General features: G+C 38.2%; 2 long non-coding RNA genes across 2 annotated transcripts; one reads left to right on the top strand and one right to left on the bottom strand.

The window, feature by feature from the left end:
• Window positions 1-671: 671 nt before the first annotated feature.
• Window positions 672-1,250, bottom strand: LOC134798954 (uncharacterized). The gene is made up of 2 exons (XR_010145296.1): window positions 990-1,250; window positions 672-946 (listed from the first exon to the last, which is right to left on the bottom strand). It is a non-coding gene; the product is annotated as an uncharacterized LOC134798954 (long non-coding RNA).
• A 10,314-nt stretch (window positions 1,251-11,564) lies between these two features.
• Window positions 11,565-15,700, top strand: LOC134798907 (uncharacterized). The gene is made up of 3 exons (XR_010145283.1): window positions 11,565-12,003; window positions 12,087-12,254; window positions 14,345-15,700. It is a non-coding gene; the product is annotated as an uncharacterized LOC134798907 (long non-coding RNA).
• Window positions 15,701-16,193: the final 493 nt, after the last annotated feature.

Here is a 16,193-nt window from a genome sequence, read left to right as displayed (position 1 = left end):
GATATGTACGTTGTTGACCGAAGATATTTTTCATCAACCCTCCCCTCCCCTCCCCCCTCGGCGTCACCCCCCCCCCCCCCCCCCCACCCCCGCAAAGGGTCCAAAACCTAGTTTTTCTCAATTTTTAAGAAAACCGTTCAAGATACAGAAAAAGGGTGTAGGAACGAAGTGATCCTGTTTAAATTTTCTATTTATCTCTTATACACACTATATTGCTATCACTTATAGTTTTTGCTCAATACGTCACGGAAGATGCTATTTTTAGCATTTTCAGTGTTTTTTTTTTTCTTCTAATGAGTTTTCTCAAATAACACTTACGATATCATCCACGTTTTTAGGGTTCCGTACCTCAAAAGGAAAAACACGGAACCCTTATAAGATCACTTGTGCGTCTGTCTGTCTGTCCGACCATTCCCCCCCCCCCCTTTATCTCTGAAACTACTGGGCCTAAAATTATGAAAAAAATACACAAAGGAAAACCTATTAGAAATGTGCAGTCAAGCGTGAGTCGGACTTATGTACGGAACCCTTGGAACGCGAGTTCGACTCGCACTTGACCGGTTTTTTTTATTTAAGTAAATAATATGTTATTTAAAATGGGTATTACTTATTAAAAGAGTTTGTGTATCTGGGAACCTTGTTCACTAGGGACGATAATAATGATAAAGACATTGAAAGGAGAGTGAATGCTGGAAATCGTGTGAATAGGGCACTCAACGCTTTTATAAGCAGCCAGAAGGTGTCGCAAAAAGCACGGTTGGCTGTTCATAGAGGGGTGTTGGTGCCTACACTTATGTATGGTAGCGAAAGTTGGGTATGGCAGAAGAGGCATCAGAGCCAAGAGAATGCAGTGGAAATGAGAGCGCTGAGAAGTGTGTGTGGTGTGAGATTGCAAGATAGAATTAGGAACAGTGTGATAAGGGAAAAGTGTCCACTGAATGTAGATCTAGTGACTAAAATTGAGAAAGGTATGTTGAGATGGTTTGGACATGTGGAAAGAATGAGTGAAAGAAGGCTAACAAAGAGAGTGTATAAGGGAGAAGTGGAAGTGGGAGTTGGAAGGGGTAGACCTCGGCGGATTTTCTCTGATCAGATCGGGGAAATCCTGAAGAAAGGCCAAGTCAAGAGCACCCTAAACCGGCGAGCGTGTATGAGGAATGTAATGAAAGTGAAGGAAGCGAAAGGGGTATGTCAGGATCGTATCAAGTGGAAATCCGAGGTCTCTGCCTACTCCTCCGGGAAATAGGCGTGATTATATGTATGTATGTGATATTTATTATTAAACTACTTCATTTGACGATGCTATGCCATTTTTAAAATACATCGCCTTCAAATATTTTCAATGTCAGCTAATATTGTTATTAACCACTTGTCTGTATATGAAACGGATCCTGACCGAAATTTATAGGTACAGCACAACCGAGGGTGAACCCACGATTTTTGATCACCACACACATCTTCTTCCTCGCGTTAGTTGTCGCTTTTCGGCGAAGGAAAACATCGTGAGGAAACCGGACAAATCCCAGTAAGGCCTACGTCAAATGAAGGAGTTTAATAATAAATAATACACCATTTTAAAGAACATATTAACTATTTATTTAAATTAAACAAAATTTGGCGATATCGTAAGTATATTTTGAGAAAAGTTATCTTACAAAAGAAAAAAAAACTTAAATTCTAAATAAATTGCATATATGGTGACAGATTTCACAAAAAACTATAAGTGATAGCACTATAGTGTGTATAAGAGATAAATAGCAAATTTGCTAAGGATCACTTCGTTCCTACACACTTTTTTTATATCTTGAACAGTTTTCTTAAAAATTTAGAAAAACCACGTTTCGGGCCCTTTGCGGGGGTGTGGGGGGGGTGACGCAGAGGGTTGGGGAGGGTTGATGAAAAATAACTTCGGTCCATAACGTACATATCCCAAATGAAAAAAGTCTTCTATTAATTATACCAAGTTATCCATATATTTTTTTCCAGAAGCAACGTACTATTTGTCTGCCGGATGTCTGTCCGCTGTCCGTGCACAAAACCGGACACAGAGCAGACAGATCCGAGAGCGGACTGGGCGTGTGTGCGTAGGGTTACATATCAGAATACCGAAAATCGATTTACCTAATGTTGAATCACCTATGCTCGTTTCACCTATTTTTTTAAATACCTAATGATCAATTAACCTAAGCTCATAACACCTAATGAACGAATTACCTATTGCATGTTTCATCTACAATTGGTTTACCTAAGCTCAGAATACCTATGGTCGATTTACCTAAAGTTGAAACACCTCATACTCGAAATACCTAAAGCTAATATACCTAATACACGAAACACCTAATGTTGATATACCTAATGCACGAAATACCTAAACTCGGTATACCTAATGATCGAATTACCTAAAGTTAACATACCTACTGCACGAATTACCTGAAGTCGGTATACCTAATGATCGAATTACCTAAAGTTAACATACCTAATGAACGAAATACCTAAATTCGATACACCTAATGCGCGAGATACCTGAAGTCGATGCACTTAATGAACGAAATACCTAAAATCTAAAATATAATTATTGTTTAGTAGAATATTATTAGGACATACAACATGGTATAATTTTTTTAGCCAAATCATTCAAGTGGCTTACTATTTTTATTATAATATAAAGTCTAGTCATTTGACAAAGTCGAGATAGGTGCGACGACGAGCAAAGCGAGGAGGAGCGTGTTAGGTTAACTGCGACCAAACAGTGCCAAAACCGACTTTTATTTCATCGTCATGATGTTAACTTACAAAAATTAAGTTTTTAATAAGATAAGATAACTAATTTTGTATTAGACTTACGAAATCATTCTACTACCTAAAAAGTAGCGTTTCAAAAAGTGTATTTTTAAGTTGTTATCCAAACAAACAGTTTCTACTGTAAGGTTGGGAAATCATACGATTTATTGGGTGGAGTTGCCACTTGATCATTCGGCAAAACGATATGAATTGTGTACTAGGTATATAGACTTTAGGTATTCCGTGCATTAGGCATATCGACATTAGGTAATTCGTTCAGGAGGTATATCAACTTTAGATATTTCGTGCGATAGGTTTAACAGTGTTAGGTATTTCGTCCATTAGGTAAATCAAGTTTAGGTACATCGTTCACTAGGTATATCAGCTTTAGGTGTATCGTCCATTAGGTATATCAGCTATAGGTGATTCGTACATTAGGTATAATAGCTTTAGGGGAAACGTGCAGTAGGTAAAACGTGCATTAGGTATATCGTGCATTAGGTGTTTCGTCCATTAGGTTATTTGAGCTTAGGTATTATAAACTTAGGTCTGTCAATGTTTAGGTAAAATGATCGATAGGTAATTTAAAAATAGGTTAATCAAGCATAGGTGATTTAACATTAGGTAAATCAGTTTTCGGTATTCTGATATGTAACCGTGCGTAGTAACGGATGTGTCCGCCGGATCGCACCTCGTTACGCTCTAAAGATTGGTTTTCCTAGGATAGCGGTACCGTCATATAGCGACCGTCTCCATACTAAAAAATACGGCTAAATATGGATGTCGTAGTATTTATATGGAGACGGCCGCTATATGACGGCACCGCTATCCTAGGAAACCAGAGCATAACGCTACGGCACGACAGTTAAGATCGGTTTTCCTAGGATAGCGGTGCCGTCTTATAGCGGCCGTCTCCATACTAAATGATATGGCTAAATATGGATGTCGTAGTATTTGTATGGAGACGGCCGCTATATGACGGCAGCGCTATCCTAGGAAACCAGTGCATTACGCACGCACTCATTTAAAACGGCGTTTAGGGAAAACAAAGTATTTTGGATGAGTTTTATAGAGGTTTATAAGTCATTACCATGTTTATGGAAGCGCAAGGACAAAAAATTGTACCTCAAGGAAGGATCTTACACAACAAGCTTACGATCAATTGGTCGAAAAATGTAAATTCTTCGACCAATTATCGTAAGCTTGTTTCCTTCTTCGAGACATATAAAACCGCCACATATCACAGCCAGTTTTTGTTTAGACAGAGACATTGTTGCAGACAACCGTTACTAGCTAAATCCGGATCACAACTGATGTCCGTCGCCGTGTGTGGCGAAGTCGCGGATCTGATCCGAGACGTATCCGGCGGACAAATCCGTACGTGTATGGCTAGCTATCGTCAGCTGACGGCCAAAACTCTAGTGAGTTGCATAAAAAATTTAATTTAACAAAAATCAATCTTGGTTTGGTACTAAGAACTTTAACGGTTCTATGTGGCTCTGAACTTGTAGTAAGTAGTAATTAGTGAGTTTTGGTTATTACCTGACGAAGTGACGACATAATCTTACTCGTCAGTGCTTGCATGAAGTGTTAGAATGACTATAGTTCGTTTTTCTAGCATTAGAAATAAGGTAAACAATCTTGATGTGTCTTTTAATTGAAAAACACATTTTAAAAATAAGTTACGGCAAATATACGATCATTTACAGTGAAACCTGGTTAATTGGCACCTGGATAAATGGAAAACCTCAATAATTGCAACCAAAAGTCCGGTCCCGGTCCCTTGAGACCAAAAGGCCTCAATAATTGAAAATTTGGAACCTCTATAATTGCAATTTAGCTTTTAGTGCTTTTCGTAATTTTGCCTCTGTAATTGACCAGATCGCAACTAAGACCTCTATAATTAACACTGTGCTAAAAAAAATCCGTAATTTTTGCTCTTTTTTTTTACCTCTATTATTGTAACGAGTCTTACTTATTACCTCTGTAATTGAAATAATGTAGTTGTAGACAGCAGAAACAATATTTTAATAGCAATGATCATTTTATTTATATCTTCATCCATAATTCAATTTATTTATTGGGTATCTATCACAGCCTGTAGTAGATGAAATAGTTGTGATTAACTCAAAAACAAAGTATGCTTTTTACATTCTAATAAAACTTTCTTCTACAATTCAAGGAAATTTTTTAAACCCCAATGATAAGAAAATAAAGTAGTAATTAATGTAGTGTAAAAGTGCAAGTATAGACAGAAGCAATATATAGAGCAGAAACCCAGAACGTAAGCGTGTAAATCTACTTTTAATGGTTATTTGCACCTCCGTAAAAGAAATTTGTCAGAACGCAACATCTATTAATGAAAACTTCCATAATTGACACAACGATTTTTTGAACCTCGTTAATTGACACGACCTGCTTAAATGAAAAACCTGGTTAATTGACAAAAAATGGCCGGTCCCTTGAGATTGCAATTATCCAGATTCTTCTGCTTTCATAACTAATAGTTACTGATTTTTAAAAAGCGTTTTTCAATTAAAAGACATGTCAAGATCGCTTACCTTCTTTCAAGTTCTTTCTAATGCTAAAAAAAACCAACTACTTATAATAATGCTTAAAACGCACTGGGACTAAATTCTTGCGGTTTCAGTCTAAAGCTCCCTCCACACTCGTGCGCGAATATATTGAAGTGTGCCGTACGTTACATGCGTTTCTGAAACCGCTAGAAATGAATCGCAATGCCTTCTAAGCCTTCAGGGTTTTGTTTCCTGCCTACCTCGCGTCAGTAGAATAAAGAATTCAAATACGTCTTTTATATCTCAGCTAGCTAACAGAGGTATGTGTTGTAAGTATTAGATACACTTACACGCAAACAACAAACAGAAATGGGTAGGTACCTATATTACCTACTGTAATCTTATACAACCGTTCTTTTTTTGCCTAGCTGACGCCTTTAATACTTCTGAGGAGTGTGGATGTTCAGTACACATCAAAGCATGCCCTGCATTGATGTATATGGTAGCGCTAGTTCTGATGTTCATGATATGCAGCTATTTGTACCAAAAGTTTTGTGAGAGGGAGTCAAGATGTACGAGGCGAATAAGAAGGCGTTGAAGGTACTGCTCTAGCTTTGGGAAAGAAGATAATTTATCTGTTACATTACGTGTAAAAAATCTTATTATCTTATTCTTAAATTTTTCGGATTTCACGAATGATGGAGATTGCCTGAACTCTTACGACCTTACACACAAATGTACCTAATACATACACACAAACAGACAGACGCGGCGGGGGACTTTATAAGGGTTAAGGATCTGTAAGATTCATAGTTATTTTCTGAACTTAATAAACGTCACTATCTGATACTATTTAAGCCTCTTTTATAGATGTTTTTTTTTTTCAGATTACTTACTAAATAAAATGACAACGGAAATATAAGTGATTTTTGAGACCAAGAATAAAGTGGACTAGTTTAAGTAAATCTTGTTGAACACCAGATTTCAACCCTGTCAAAATGCACGCCCCCTCTTCGACGTAGGATGAGTCTTGATCGGGATCCTAATAGTGCATGGGCCGATTTTAGAGGCAGTCTTCAATAACAACATATAACCAGCTTAATTCACCTTCGAGTCCTTTAAATTCTTCTATAAAAATAGAATATTGTCTCAACTCATTAGAGTTTACTTGTAGTATATATTATAACCATTACAATACAACATATCATATATAGGAGGAAATCCGAATAGTAAACATCGGTATCTAATCGTTGTAGGTACAACTGCTAAATTATACCCGGTACCTAAGTATGTAATTTAATCAAAAGAATTAATTCAAAGTGATACACCTCAATATAAAGAATTAACCTTTCGAACAAAGGCAGTTGTCTAAACATGACGAATGGCAGATCAGGCCAACGGACAAAAGATAAGTATGAGTAGGGCCTTGACCTACAGGTATGAATGAACACTATGAACGTGTACTCAGTCACTAGGCTGAGATTTAGTTCCTTAGTAAGTGGACTGGACAGTTCGAGGAACTGTCAGTCGAAGGTCGAATGTTATATAGGTACCTACCTAGATAGATACTTAATACTCAGAGTTTGCAATACTTGGACCAACGTTACTCTCTATATTCTTCTGGACAGAGTTTACCCATTAAAAGAGCTCCAAAATTCGAGTTTTTCCCCCAATAGCCCTGATTTGAATGCTGTACTTTAATAAAGCTTTTACTTCATAAGCTCTATATCCAAGATACATAGTTCAATTCAAACGTACATTTTGATTTCTAAATGATGTCATTTTGTTACCAATCTGCCGTGCGCTCCGCTCGATCCAATACGTGTACAGTCGACGTCAAAAATATGTTTGCACTTTTGCACCTTACTCCTTTGTAATAAGGCAAAAAGTGTAGGTAAACAAGAGCGAAATTGCATGCGTAAAAATATGTAATAACAAAATGACATTTAGATAATTAAAAGGTACGATCGAATGGACCTCTACGATATTAAATCAGCAAAACTCTTAAACAGACAATATACATTATTATAGTTCGTTTTTTTAGCATTAGAAATAAGGTAAACAATCTTGACGTGTCTTTTAATTGAAAACACACATTTTAAAAATAAGTTACGGCAAATATGTAACAATTATGAATCTAATACGATCATTTATATTCTTCTGCTTTCATAAGTATTAAATTTTGATTTTTAAAAAGCGTTTTTCAATTAAAAGACTTGTCAAAATCGCTTACCTTCTTGCAAGTTCTTTCTAATGCTAAAAAAACGAACTATAGTTATATACAATAGAGAATGGCTTGATCAAGAAGTAAGTCAGTAATGCGTTTTTAATTGCTATTTTCTATTAAGCAACGGCGTATTCCAATATTTGGCGATCTCGGTCTGTAAAAAGCTTGCATCTACATTGCATCTCCATAGCCGCCCGAAACAGGCCGCCGCCCCACGCCATGGCACCTATTTCCCAGGGTATACCTATAATATAAATACAAAGAGCAACACTCGTAACTGTACATTGGTAAACCTTATTACAAAAAGCATAAGGTCCACCGATCGACATTTAACAGTGTGGGCGATAGTACTAAGACAGGATTTTCTAAATTAATAGGTTAAAGGCAAATAATTCGCCAGTGCTCTTAGCTCAAACCGCCGGGTTTCTTAGATTAATAAATGCAATCGTGATACCGGAGCTCCAGCAAATGTACTATTCTTGTATGTCGTTTCCGGCTCTAATTTAATTGTTCTCACTTCTATTGACTACCGCAAGTTTCCACGCTTCGTAGCTTGGTACAATCTCTTAAGCCAATGGTCAACCTTTCTTGTTAATTATTACTCCTGACCTTCGGTCAAGGTTCCCGTTCCATTGTTGACCTAATCTGATCAGTGAGAGGTCAGCCGGGTCAACCCCCTGACGTGTTGACTGTCGCAGTTTTTTTTATAGGTACATACTTACTAGTAGTTCGCCCCGAACTGAGAACTCGCGGTTCGCCAAAAAGATCAATTGAATGCAGTGCTACTTATTTATTTATTTATTTATTTAATCTTTATTGCACAAAAGAAAACCTTATAGTACAAAAGGCGGACTTAATGCCATAAGGCATTCTCTACCAGTCAACCTTAAGGCTAAGCAGAGAGATTGTGAGCGGTGCTACAATTACAACAGCAAAAACAATCAATAAATTACGAATAACATATTAATTACGTATACAAATATACTATGATATATATGTACATATATATATTATATACCTATATATATATATAAATAACGACGAAACATATTATGAAACTAATAATACACTAAGATTTTTTCATTCTGCTAGCAAAGAAAGCACGTACGGATTTTTTGAAAGCGAACTTATTAGGCGCATTTTTTATGTTGAAAGGAAGTCCGTTCCATAGACGCGCCACCTGCACAGTGAACGAATTCGACATGAACCCGGTTCGGTGAGGAGGGATGGACAAAGACATATTGCCAGAAGAGCGAAGTTGGCGGACGCGAGAAACGCCGTAGTATTGAAAGAAGGATTTGAGGTATTCCGGAGAGAGTGGATCATTAAGCACAGAAAAAAGAGTGGAAAGCAAGCGAATATTGCGACGTTGTCGAATGGGAAGCCAGCCAAGCTGAGAGCGAAAAGAAGAAACGTGATCATATTTACTTAGTCTTAGAGATGGGCATTTCGTAATTGATTCCTAATTCCACGATTACTTGAAATTACTTTGCAATCTGATTACCGATTCCCAGATTACTTTGTATCTAACAATACCGAATTACTAAGTACAATTCCATTTGAGGAATCAGGAATATTTTTTTCAAATATTACAATTACTTACTAGTAATTTGAATCAATGTCGATTTCTCATTACAGGAATGCATTACTTGATTCCTTTCAGATTACATTTCGTACTACTACTATCAAAAATACATTTCGATAGTAGATATAGATGTTGTTGACTTACTAGGATGCATCTATACCTTATTTGAAACAGGTGTGCAGATTTCGAAAACGATGACCATGACCTATAAAACGATATGCATGACGAATTTTATGACATACAGCATGGCCGCCATTTTGGATTCCAAAATTTTCATCATATAAAAAAAGTCTTCAAAAAAAAATAGTATTTCATACAATCGCGATACAATAGAGAGCTCTTCAGTCGAGCACCGTGTTCAGGCAACGAAGCTTGCTGAGTTGCCCAAGTAGGCACGAGACTGAAAAGCTTGTCACTATTGGATACAATACTTTTTCTACAAGTCAACAAAAATAATACTTTAAAGTCTTTAAACTAGTAGAATCATACAAACATTAATTTGTACAATATACAAGCGATGGTGGCCTAGCGGTAAGAGCGTGCGACTTTCAATCCGGAGGTCGCGGGTTCAAACCCCGGCTCGTACCAATGAGTTTTTCGGAACTTATGTACGAAATATCATTTGATATTTACCAGTTGCTTTTCGGTGAAGGAAAATATCGTGAGGAAACCGGACTAATCCCAATAAGGCCTAGTTTCCCCTCTGGGTTGGAAGGTCAGATGGCAGTCACTTTCGTAAAAACTAGTGCCTACGTCAAATCATGGGATTAGTTGTCAAGCGGACCCCAGGCACCCATGAGCCGTGGCAAAATGCCGGGATAACGCCAGGAAGAAGAAAAATCATACAAACAAACCAAACCAAAAGTATACAGCTAAGATACGCGAGTATATAGCCGCGATACCTTCATACTGGTACGCGCCCCGGCCGCCGCGCCCCGCGCCCCACGGCGGGTTGGTCAACGACACCTTCTCGTAACTCATGAGGCCCTGGTACTTGCTCCTTGCTAAATTCAATTTTTAAACAGTTTTTTCTCGATTTTAGCCACCGTAGCCTATGGAGACTAACAAGTAACGCTAAGCGATTTTCGTAGTCTATGGATGTTTATATATTAAGGGTGTCACATGCGCGTTTCTGACTTATGTCGCAATTGTTCTTACAATACAACCTAAAATAATAAATGTGTAAACCGAGCACTTTCATTTGATACCAAACTCGATCATACTTTCTTGCAATTAAAATGACCCAGAATAGCAAGACCCCTCACAAATAGCTTTTTAGCACTTTCAGCTCTTCTAGGTCAATAACCTCTTGTTCGAGCCAGCTCAAACTTTAATGACTAAAATATAATGACCTCAACTATACGTTCACCCAATTTCATTTAAATTAGAACATTTTTACTTAAGTTATCGAGTATCAAACTATCCTCTGATAGTTCAGCTTAAAAACATCGAAATGCCGGGACGTGCCCCTAGCCAGCCGTGTGTTCAAAGTCGAATGTAAGAACTTCACTTCGCTTCGCTCGCTCGTTCGATAAGAACTTCACTTCGCTTCGCTCGCTCGTTCGATTAGAGTTAAGTATTAGTTTTGTCCCTCATATTACTCACTCTTAATTTTGATCATAGATCAGTCACAGGTTAAAGTTTAGTAACTATTACCTATTATTTTCTACTTCATCATAATCGTAAAGTTTATGATACATGCAGGTACGTATTGGTGGCGTGTTATTTTAAAGAGTGGCTAATAATTACTAATAAGCTACTATTCATTATAGCAGCAGCAGAACTGGCAGAGGTAATACGAGTAATAACTAATTAAGCGAGAGATGTGCACAAAATGAACTGAACAGACTGCACTCGCTCTTATTTTCATCAAACAATTAGATAATAGATTCTGCTCAGATAGTAAGAGCACGATGCGCGGTGCGTAATTTCAAAACTAAGAAAACATTCGAGCGTACTCTCATATTAAATTCCGGCAACGCGCTTACAACCCTTCTGGTGTTGCGGGTGTCCATGGGCAACGGTAATCGCTTACCATCAGGCGATTCAACTGCTCGTTTGCCTCTTATACTATGATGTAAAAAAAAATATAACGAGTGGGTGGCGAGAAACTAATATACCCTTGTTTTCGGTATTATTGTCAAATGATGGGTTGCACACAACGCTTCACTACTCACTCACTACTTCGTTCGCTAAAGGTACGTCCACACTGACGTAATACTTACAATTTCTTTGTCCAATCTGTATTTGCGTCTCACATTTCGCTTAGTGAGAGAGCGAGACGCAATGCACATTAGACCAAGAAATTGGATAGGTGGAATACCTATACCTACCAACCTAACACAGTTCAAACATGTCGAGCTATCGTCGAATTAAAATACGTGAGTGACCCGATTTAATATATCCAGCGGGCTTAGCAAGGTTATATCATATTGCGCGTGGAATCTACTGTCGTCTTTTAACGATAGTCGTATTTTTATCGTTTTGCTGAACATGGTTACGGGCTACGATAAGAATACCACGTCGATATCGTATAAAGTTATCCACTATCATTCGTAAGTGACCACGATTGTCTATGCCTAGAGTTTATGAAAAATCCATTTAATGCCTGGCTTTATTAAAATGTCGGACGTGTGTCGGACGATGTTTGAAAACGAATAGTTAGTTTTATTACTACACTTCCAAATTGAAAAATGTTTAAATGAGTGACAGCTTTATACAAATTGACTTACATTATAACATGCACGGATAATCGTGTTTTCTCAACTGACAATTCACTTGACATTGACAAGCATCGCGTACGCGCATGATTCAGTGAATTTAGTGAAAATACAAACCAAGTCGAAGAAAAATACTGATTTGCTGTGTAAACTAAAGGAAATGCCACCCAAAATGTAAGTTTCTCTAATTTATTTATAGAAAAATTTCGTTTCGTTTGATCATTAACTGGTTTTGTCATGAATATGTTTAATTTCAGTCGATGCTTCGGCGCACAAGAAAATGCTAGCCAAATATATAACTCAGCATCCCCTGTTCGCCTACACCTACAGGGAGATTCATGAGCCTCTCGGAACCCAGAGATACAAAATGCAATGGTGCAGCATGTGCACACAAGTTCTAAGATCTAGAAGAAAGGATTGAAGATGTAAGTACACCTTTCTTAAACTAAAATCATGAAAAGTTTCTGGTGCCTTTTAATATTATTGACACTTAATATCTATTTCTTCTCATTCTATCTATTATGTTCTACTAAGTGACAAAAGTTTGTTAAAAACCTGTTCTATCACTACTATAATTGCAGGAAGTTGATTTGGCAACAATGATGGGTTAAGAGTTACACTACAACACTACCTATGCATACATTTATTCACACTGCATAAAAAGTGCATACTTAAGGGTTCTAACAAATATTAAAATCTTTGAAACCCGTAGACCTCACTTTAAAAACTTATATATTTTTTTACTCTGTTTGTATATTCTAGAAGCTGGTTTTGTAGCAAGAATAAAAGTTTATTGAAAAAGAAAAAGACACACTTTATGCCATAAATCTAAGACATAAAGATAAAATATTATTAATAAGTATTTAGTTTTTATGCCCGTTCCGGATGTGAACTCACGCTCACTTAAACTGTAAGTCTTTCCTCTTCATAACCGTTTTATGTATGATTGTTTTGCCGTTCAGGCAACCTATCTATGGAATGCACTCCCTCTACCTGTAAGACAAGCCCCAAGAAAATTTGTTTTTTATCTGCTAAATGTCTCGTCTAGTGTCTATCATCTCATATACATATTAGTACATTTATTTTTATAACATATATGTATGTTTATGTTAGTATGTATATCTAAGATATACCTACTGCATTTGCTTTTTGATTGGTTTTTGCACCAACCTTTAGTGTTTATATGTGACGTCCCACGGGTAAAGGTACCTTATGGCGGTTGGCGCTTACGCTATTAACTATTAACGCCGCTCCAATATTATTGCGGCGCTATGCGACGTAAGCGCCAGCCGCCATAAGGTACCTTTTGCCGTGGAACGTCACATATTTGTTTCTATGGTTGACTAGTAGGTGATAGATAATGCCTTTCGGCATTAAGTTCGCCATTTTTACGTAATTCTGTATTTTTGTGCAATAAAGTTTATAAATTAAATAAATAAAGTAGCCATACCCACAAGTAACTTACAAATTCCCTGCAAGAGTTAGGCCGGCGCCCCACTGCTGCGCACGCTATGTACACGACCCACGTTCCTATACAAAATTTCGTGGGCTTGCCCACGGTTTGTATTAAAACGTGGGCCGTGGATGTAGCGTGCGCAGCAGTGGGGCGCCGGCCTTATTCAATACAAATAAATTGTATTAGTACCTATTCTACTAAGATTATAAAATAATATAATACCTACTCGTACAATATTCTTACTTATAACATGTAGGTAATATAGGAATACTAGGAACAGTTATGTTAGCACTAAAGCTGGCCATATACATTTGACAGCTAAGTTTGACCCACTTCCCGATTTCCGATTGAGCTGAAATTTTGCATACATAACAATATGTAAATCGGATGACAATTGCAATATTATGATGACATGGAGCTGATCTGATGATGGAGACATGAGGTGGCCATGGGAACACTGTGATAAAACAACGCAAACTAATTGTGCTTGGTGTTGTTAGAATGGACTCATGGAGTATTAGTTGCCTGTTGAAAGAAAAGTACAGTCAGCGATAAAAGCTTGTACCAAAAATTATATTTTTGCCAAAAACTTATTTATATTGTTAGGGCTTGGGAGTAGAAGCTGGTTTCTTTACTGCTGGCAGCTGGAATATTTTTTTTGTGTTTGGTAAAGTGGTCTATTGTACCTATACCTGACTATGGGAATGATTTTAGCAGCCTATGTATGTGTGTGGGTATGTTTGTGTCGTATATTACCCTAGCATAGAATATCTGAGATACATTTTGATAAATAAGGTGTTCGTTGGTTTGTTTTATGACGCAAGTGGTACAGAACTACACTTGATACATAATACAACTTTAATAACGGATAAATAATTACTAGAACAAAATTCAATTTATTTTCAATCGATAATTTGGACAACTGTAACAAAAAAATCCCCCTGGCTTAAAAACGAGAGCTTTCTAAAAGTGACATTAATTTCACATAATTTGCCAATGAACCGCTGTAAGTACTAGCCTGCGCCTGACCTCATCTAATATAATTTGTTTCTGTTTCAGTCATAACATATTGGAGGCTTGAAAGTGCACATACCCATAGATTGGACGTTAAGCTCAACGAGACCATGCGATGCATCTCAGGCACCATCCGATCTACAACCGCCACTGGCTGCCGGCATTGAGTCACATTGCCCCTCCTCACATCCGACGACTCAAGGCGTTGAAGAGGGAGGCTGAGAATATCACGAATAACCCCACAATGCCTGTCCACGAGGAATTCTGCCGCCCGACTGCCCGCCGACCCTGTGCTACAGCTGGGAGCCTGAGCAGCTTTAATATTTCGGATAGGTGGATAGCGGAATGGTCAGCTTCGGCAGCTCGGAGTTGCTGTATATCTGACCCAACTAAAAAACCAAAAGGGTTTGACCTTCCTCGGAAAATCTGGTGCCGCCTGAGAACCGGACATGGCCGCTGCAATTCAGCCACACAAATGGAGATAGACGGCTTTCCCACTTTGCGAATGCAGAATGCAGACCACTTAGCATATCTTCCAACGCTGCCCACTCCACTCCTCCTCCACTCCTGGGCCTGTTGAGGACCTGAAGACCGTGACACCTGACTTGGTTGCTTGGCTTGGCAACCTCAAGGCTACACTCTGAATGCCCTCATCAGTTTATGATATGAAATGAAATCACTTTATTGGAGCATTCCACGAGCTGTCCCGTACAAACGCATTTTATTTCCTGTGTTGCGACTTTTTTTTTCGCCATTTAAAGCAAGCGATTAATTTTCCGTGCATGTTTGACCATTTGTCATAGAAAAGGAAACTCTTATACCTGCAAATCTCCAGAAAATCTGCATTTCTACGGGACAAACGGTAGACAATTGCATGGAATGCTCCATTGCCAAAACATGATAAGTTGATGGTAGAAAAAATATTAGGAATACAAACCATATACCTACATATAAATTCTATGTTAAGTATGTACTAAGTTATTCTAGGTTAAGTACTAACTTATTGTCTACTCTATACATAGGTAATTACATTTAGCAAGACATGTTGGCCGTGGGTACCAAGCTCAGCATGTGCTAGACTAGCGTCCAGCGCTGGTTTTCAGTTTGGCCCCTTTTTGTTGGAGGTCTGAGAGGAATGTTGATCTTTTCTGCGCCGTTAAGCATTCTATTTATATTGGAAACGAAACTTATAGATGAGCAGTTATGAAATAGCAATAATACAATAATATGGATATCAAATAAAAGCTAGTGAGAAGACCATTCCAAAAATATATATATGTGTCATACCTATCCACAAATAAAACAACAAACAACCTTTTCAGTTCATTAGTATTATCATTAAGCGTTTTACAACGTAAGTTAGGCCGTCGAATCAGACAGAATGGTAAGGGCCCCCGCTCAGTGGCGAAACTGGGGGGGGGGGGGGGTTGGAGGGGGCACGTGCCCCGGGCGTCGTCCAAGAGGGGGCGCCAAAATGAGCTAAAGACTACCTCTCCGCCTTGCCAAAGGCAGCAGGGAAACTTTTGTCAGTCGTATTTACCACCACTGTGAAGTGTGAAATGCGGATGGTAATCTGGCCCACAGCGCAAAAGAGAAAGACGATCTTTTAGGAACTCTTTTTGCATCGAACTCGACCTTGAAAGACGACGGTAGCGCCCTACCGCCCACCATCCCGTAGTGTGAATACTCTATGCCAGAAACTTCTATCAAGCAGAGGGATATTCGGCGGGAGTTGCTATGCTTTCGTTTTATAAGGCGAGCGGGCCAAGTGCTTCAGAGTTGTGTCCAGTGTTAGCGCGTCTTACGTTAGGGGTCTCCTGTCGAAGTTACCATCTTATGGACTGTCCAATAGACTACCTATTATGCAAGTGGATCGCTAGCCCTTTGTCCGGCA

The sequence above is a fragment of the Cydia splendana genome, chromosome 1 (genome assembly GCF_910591565.1).
Source record: "Cydia splendana chromosome 1, ilCydSple1.2, whole genome shotgun sequence".
NCBI lineage: Eukaryota > Metazoa > Arthropoda > Insecta > Lepidoptera > Tortricidae > Cydia > Cydia splendana.
The sequence above is the reverse complement of the archived record's forward strand: the minus strand, read 5'-3'. Positions and strand labels throughout refer to the sequence as shown.